At 31.0% G+C, this 7,601-nt stretch overlaps 1 long non-coding RNA gene across 1 annotated transcript; it reads right to left on the bottom strand.

The window, feature by feature from the left end:
* Nucleotides 1-1,299: 1,299 nt before the first annotated feature.
* Nucleotides 1,300-6,168, bottom strand: LOC143079873 (uncharacterized). The gene is made up of 3 exons (XR_012979517.1): nt 5,560-6,168; nt 2,775-2,862; nt 1,300-2,079 (listed from the first exon to the last, which is right to left on the bottom strand). It is a non-coding gene; the product is annotated as an uncharacterized LOC143079873 (long non-coding RNA).
* Nucleotides 6,169-7,601: the final 1,433 nt, after the last annotated feature.

Raw genomic sequence — 7,601 nt, 5'->3', positions numbered from 1 at the left:
GCATGGAAAATAATTATTCCTTAACACACCTGAACGATATAATAAAATATCTGGCATTGTCATTTAAGATCTCTAATTTAAAATATCTGCATCAACCACGGATAAGGATTATATAACATTATACACAAAACAAGTAAAATCACTATTGTGGAATAATGTGGTGATTTTGTACAATTGAAAGCGTCAGAAAAAAATATGCTATAGTCTTTGTATAGGAATTTCATTTAGATTGATCTTGTATCCATTAGGTTTAGTTTTATATAATACATTGATCGAATTTCTATTATTATTATTTAATATGATTGTTTTAAATCCTTGTAATACTTAGACATTATGCATTATAAGTACAATGAAAAATTCCATTTGAAAAAGAAATAATCTTGGGATTTGTAAAGCAGTGAAATTCATTGTCGTATTACTTAGTTTTGTTGTAGGTAAAATACCTGGTTTACATGTTTGATTGATAGTTTGAATGTTACATGTTGTAATAGAGTTCTCTTATCCATAATATTACCGACCGCGACTTAAAGTTGAATTACTATATTCATTGTTTCGGATTATATAATTTCTCACTACAGTAAACAGGAACAATTACATTTTTTATGAGGATAAAACAGTCTCCGGGACAAGTTTGCAATTCCGCTGAGTGCAAAAGTTGTCACCTTAATTTTTGGAGTTAAGTCAAAACAAAGTTGATAACTTGGTTGGTATTGGTTCCCTGATATTTGTCCTAAAATTTTTTGGATCTAGCACCACTATTGAAAAAGTTATGCCCCTTTTTTCAACAATTTCCTCAGAGGAAAAGTACTTTTCCTCAAGGGAAATCAAATTTCCCTGAAGGAAAAAGATTTTTCCTCAAGGGAAATTGTTTTTTCCTCAAGGGAAAAAGATTTCCCTTAGGGAATTGGCTGCATAATTATTTCCTTTGAGGAAATTCTATTTCCTTAGAGGAAATTCTTTTTCCTTAGAGGAAATTCTTTTTCCTTTGAGGAAATTTGCAGCTTCAAATTTTCCTTGGAGGAAATACTTTTTCCTGTGAGGAAATTTGTAGCTTCAAATTTTCCTTGGAGGAAATACTTTTTCCTGTGAGGAAATTTTTGACAAACACTTTTCCTTGGAGGAAAATTCAAGACAACAAATTTCCTCTAGGGAAATCATTGTTCTTCAAATTTCCTCTAAGGAAATTTCTGAAGATCAAATTTCCCTTAAGGAAATGTTTTCCCTTATTTTTACTTGTTGAACATTTCTTCACTACACCATGTATACAAACAGTATGAATATAATAATAACAAGACTGTATAATTGATGCAAATGATATTTAAAACTTTAATAAATGTTTGACTCAACATTTTAATGACATTGAAAATAATACAGTCTGACTGTTTAGATCTAGGTATTGTTTATACTTTTTTTATAAATTTAACTTTGATTTATAATTTTTTTTGGAGCAAATGCTTCTATTTTCTTTGTAATTGTTTCAATGCGATACATTAATAAGCAACCAATTTGAATGTCATACCATTTGTGGTGTTCTAAAGAATTTGTTTATATATTTGCAGATTAAATAATAAAATAAACACTTTTCGTGTTATTTTAAATTAGAATTTCTTCTGTTTCAGCTTGTGTACAGTTATTCAATCCACTACGTAAGAATTCAGTGAATACATTATTCCATTCACTAAACAATTCCCTTCAATTCTAAGAGAAATCATTTTTGCAAATTGTTCTTCAATGATCTTCTTCTGTATATTTGATATGAGGGAGCGATGTAAATGAGTGGATAAAACTGGTGTTCCTTTTTTCAACAACAAAATAGTATTTGTTCAGTATTCTCCTTTCTTTTGATTAAGATATGTTGTTGCTTTTATGCAATAGTGTTTTTGTGTATCTATGATAGAACTCCATTTTGTTTATGGTCATTATCATGTGATAATGTTGAAATTTCCTATTTCTTTTTTGCAGGAAAGCACACATTCCATTTCAAATTAATCCAATTATGCACTATGTAAATAAATTTCAACTATAAGTTTCCTCTTCAGTAATGACCTATTGATCATGAAAACCAAGATGTCTGATCACCTATAAATACACAAAATAAACAAATAAAATGTTATAAATGGAGAGAGAAACAGCAATAAATGTTTTTCATGTGTATCTTTCCTTATTAAAATACATTAAGTAAACTTGAACTCGAGAAAAATAAATAACTGTGATGTAGACTAGAAAGTATAAAATGCCAAATAAAGTATTCACGAAAAATTAGTTGATTTACAGAAGTCAAGTCCCTGTTTGCAGGAAATTTACATCATTGGTTGTCTGGTGGAGAGTTGTCTTATTGGCAATCATACCACATCTTATTTTTATATAACCTTGCCATATTCCTATTGTGCCTGTCCAAAGTTCAGAGCCTGTAGCTTTTGTCAGTTTAGTCTGACACTAAAATTTAGTGGTTGTTGTTGTTGTTGTTTCATACCGGTCATATTTATTTTTTGTAATTTATTTTGTTATAAACTAGGCAATTACCATGATTAGTTTTACAGTTTGGATTGTTTCAATGTTTCATCTTTAGGTCTTTTATAGCTGCCTACTTTGACTATAGTATAGGGTATGGATTTTCTCATTATTGAAGGTCGTAACAGGCCTACAATTGCTTTCTCAAAGCCATGATAGTTTTCATATTTAATATACCACATCTTTTAATTTTTATAGTAATCATGATACTAGTAATCATCTTTCAAGTTCAATAACTTTTTTAAAATTAAAAGGTGCCTTACCATTTAGGTTTAGTTGGCTTCTGCAAATTTTACATTGCCTATCATTTCTGCTGTATATAATTTCTCTGTATCTTCTATAGTTCTTGTCCTATACATAAAAGAGGAAAAGTTGAATGACATCTTGCATCAATATTTTTTTCTGTTTAATGTACATTATGTATATTAATGTGTGTTTAATAAAAATCTAAACCATGAGTGCTTGATAAGCTTCTTGCCCTTATAGCTGGTCTTTAAGCTTTAAATGAATTTTAATGATCGACTAAAAAACTATGAGCACTGTGCAAATAAGACCCCTGCCCTCCAAAAAAAACAAAACATGCACAAACAGTGGTATTTATTGACATAAAACATGTATATAATTTGGCTCCATTTATAGATATATATCTCAAGTGACTATAAGTTTAAGGCTGTGATTTTTTTTAACAAATCCATAAATTTCTAAAACCTTTCAAAGTTTTTGAAAATGGACAATTTTAAAATAACTTTGCAACAACTAAAGTTCCTTAACTCTGCATCTTATAAAAAAATATACATGATAAATAGGGAATGATACTCCAGCTTGCATATTATTCAAAGTTTTAAAGGAACATAACTGAAGAACGGTAAAAGTTTTACTACCAAAATTTGAAATTGATCTGATTAAAATTGTGATAAAAAGTATTTTTTTAAAGTTTAATAAAATTTGGTTGAGGGAAACTTAAGTTAGAAGGCCGAAACATTTTTTTTCCATTTTTAAAGAACATAACTATAGAATTTAGTAAAAGAGACACTACCAAAATTCAAACTTAATCTGTATTGTGTGATGATAAGCATTGTGTATTGATTTCATAACATTTGGTTGAGACAAACTAAATTTTAGAGAACAGGAAACCAAAAATTCAGCATATTTTCCCCATTTCTAAAGGGGCATAACTCTGATACTCTAGTACAGTAACACTGACATCACCAAAATTCAAACTTGATATGAGAATTCTGATAACAAGTATTGTAAAAGTTTAATTGAATTTGGTTGAGGCAAACTAAAGTACTGTAAGAGAACAAAAAACAACTTTGGGACAGACGGACAAACGATCTGACAAGTGTTAAACATTATGCCCCCTCCACTTTGGGTCATAACAATAAAAAGGGAGTTTGTCAAGATATAAAAACAATTCACCAAAGTTTCATAAAAATTTGTGAAAGCATTCTTGAGACTATCCTAATCCCAAGTCATGATAGTACAATGACATAAATCAGATTTTTTTTTAAATTAAAAGGAAAATTATCATGTTTATGTTATACAAAAATAATTCACCAAGTTTCATGAAAATTGCTCAAAGCATTATTAATAGTATACGTACTAGAAAAATCCCCGCTTTTATGAATAAAATCCCTAACTTTAAATTAAAAATTTAAAATCCCTGAAAATTAAAAAGGAGCTTAATTATCATGATTATATCAATAGATAATTCACCAAAGTATTATGAAAATTTTATGATTAATGTATTCTAATTCCAAGACTATCTAAGACATGGTTTGTTTGAATTAAAAAAGTTGGAATAAAGTACCTGCTAGAATTCAGGTATTAAGAGCAAATCAGGCTATCTTCTAGATTATCAGACAATTGACTGTACATAGAAAAGGAATTTTCTTTTTTCTTTTTTCTTATTTAGCTATTTGTTATCTCTGTCCTTAATATATACTGAACTAAGCCATTTTTTCACATATTTTTTTTGTTTTCTCTCTCTTGTGACTTGTTATTTAACATAACAAAAAAAACCAAAGGCAATGAAAGAGAAACTGACAATGCCAAGGCAAAACATAAGATGCAGAAAAGAAAAACAAAACAAAACACTAAGCAACACCAACATCACCAAAAACTAGTGTTGAATTCATGAGCTCAGTCAGTCAGTGAGAGTTCGCAGATCCTGACCTACTATATCTATGCTTAAAAACCTAAAAATCATATAGTTCTAAACATATTTTGTAAATTTATACTTGATTAAAATGTTGTCATAAATAGCATAGACACCTCTGAGTTTTGAGAACCACATGTGTTAATTGTGCGAGTATAATCATTGATAATCATGCACAAGATTGACTTTTAAAAGCCTATATATTGAAATTTTCTGAAAATATTGCATGCATTTATTAATATGACCAATTTCAAGAAATGCACAAAGATGTGAGATGATTTATATAATTGTAATTTCAGGAATTTACAGTAAAGGCTTTTATCCTCACTGCATTTTGCACTTTTCCTAATTCAGGAGCCAGAAGTTATGGCCTTTGTGACCTTTGTATGATTTTTATTTTAGTTTCTTTTTTTTATATTGAAGAGTTTAGTATGACGTCCATTATCACTCAACTAGTATACATTTTTGTTTAATGGCAAGCTAAAGCATGCCTCACAGGCACGGATCCAGGGGGGGGGGGGGGGGGGGGCTGAAGGTTGGACATGTTGGAACCCCCTTTCTTTATTGGACGATCAATGCATTTGAATGGGGACATGTAGTTGGACACCCCCCCCCCCCCCAAAAAAAAAAAAATTGTCCTGGGTTAGGAACCCCTCCTTTATATGACTAGATCCACCCCAGTCTCAGGTTGCGGGATTTTCTCGTTGCAATGAAGACCCATCGGTGACCTATGGCTGTTATCTGCTCTTTGGTCATGTTGTTATCTCTTTGATACATTCCCCATTTCCATTTCCATTTTCTTTTCGGTTCTATTATAAATATTAGAAACGAGTTTGGCGCCTTTACAAAAATATAATTGTCTGTGCTGATAGGGGAGTATGTGTGCATACCAATATTTAAATTTTCTAGGCCTTCTTTTTGAATATTTTGTGCATTTCTTGGTAAAATACTGTCAGACCTCGAGTGCTGTTGTTTTACAAAAACGGTCAAGTAATGTAGGGGAAAGAAACTAACTAAAAAGACCAAAATAAGCCACAACTAATGGGGGTCTCATTGGGGGTTCTGTTCACGGATCCCGCTTAGTTACTACTTATTTTTTTAGATTCTCGCATGATGCCATCCCGCGTACACTATGTAAGTGAACAATTCTGCTATTTTTGTAATTTCCCATGTCCCGCTAAACTTCATTTCGCGTTTTCACGGCACAATAATTTGAGGGAGGATATAGGACCTTTATCGGGACTGCGGGATCGGGTGTTTTTAAGCTCTGGATTTCGGGATTGACCCTTTCGGGATACGATAATTCTTTTTTCGAATTTCGGGACCTCTGGATTTCGTGTTTTTTAAGCCCGGGATTTCGGGATTTCGTGTTTTTAAGCTCGGGATTTCGGGATCAGTACCCCTCCTACCCTCCCTCATAATTTGACTTTCATGTGTCACGTTTACAAAAAATACGCCTCGACAATCCCGAGTCCCGCTCAGACCCCCCTTATAGGTACATAATGAATAGTTTACTAATATGTAGTCAGTAGTCGGGTCAAATACACATGTATACACTTTTAGACGACCTTAGATTCATTTCACAGCGAAAATACTCATTTATATTGAACATTTTAGATCACTTTACATTTAGATTTTATAACTTTTAAAATAAAGACCATATAGATTTAAGATCATTTAATCGAAAGATTATAATTTGTCAATGCGCAACTGTAACCAGGTACTGAATTTTTTTTTTGCATGCGTTAAGTTAAAAGTGCCGGGAATAGAAAAGCAAGTTAAACTTCTCATCTGGACTTTTTAATAAGTCTGTATACCGGACCTCTTCTCTATTTTGGGATTGAAAAAAAATCTAAAGTTAAAAATGCGGTTTTGAGCTTATTTCTTCTTTTTAATTTGGTAACACGTTAAGCCATTAGTGACACTAATATGGTATATTACCAATTATAAGGCCATATATTTCGGTGTGTAGAAATACCGCAAAAGACTTCTTAGAGCACTAAGAAGAAAGTTTTTGCATTAAGGACACTAAAACGATGTTTTAAGATCACAGCGAACATGAATATATTTAAAGAGGATATGATTAAATACCTCAAATCTATAAAGTTAGGTATCAATAGATTTTGTAATTTTGAAGTTAAATGACTTTTTAATCAACGCCTGCCACTCGCCACGTGACCAACGGTTTATTGCAGATTCCCGAATCATCATGTTCAATCAACCTAATCCAATAAACAATTGTCTTTTGATCGTTACTTATTGATTAATCAATGGTTGTTAACCTAACGGTTTAGCGTGGTATAAATTCAAGTTTATGAAAGAAAAATAAAAAATAAATTTTGTGTTTTAAAACTTTGCCTTTGTTATATATATTTAATTTTTTTAAGGAAATTGCTATGCAAGCTTTTTTTTTATTTAAAGAACCCTATTTTGAGATAAAAATTGAGAAACAAATGCTTTTGATATTTCATTTCCTTACTAACAACACAAGAGTTTACATACTATCATTATTCCTTGAAAGACATTTGAGAGTATGTGGTGTCCATGGGGTTCTTCAAAATCCGATTACAGAAGTAACATATAGAAAAACTCCAAGAGGTAAAATTATATTACGTTTAAAAAAGAGAATTATAGAATAAATCATAACTGTCTTCTTTGATGCAATTGTTGTATCACTCTAAGGGAGGCCAGAGACATATATACACATATGTGTATATATATGTCTCTGGGGAGGCTAATAAAGATATATATAATAAAATATAGAGATAGCAGACTTGGATTGTCTTAATTGAATCCTTTGGTCCTCTAATTATCAAGTTACCCTCTGGCCAATGTTATTATGACTTGTGTATATTTAAAGAAGTGTAGCGACAACGTGTCACCCTATTCAGTGCTAGATATTCAAATTATAGTAAAGATAACATTAAAACAA

Source organism: Mytilus galloprovincialis, chromosome 6, assembly GCF_965363235.1.
Source record: "Mytilus galloprovincialis chromosome 6, xbMytGall1.hap1.1, whole genome shotgun sequence".
Taxonomy (NCBI): domain Eukaryota; kingdom Metazoa; phylum Mollusca; class Bivalvia; order Mytilida; family Mytilidae; genus Mytilus; species Mytilus galloprovincialis.
The sequence above is the reverse complement of the archived record's forward strand: the minus strand, read 5'-3'. Positions and strand labels throughout refer to the sequence as shown.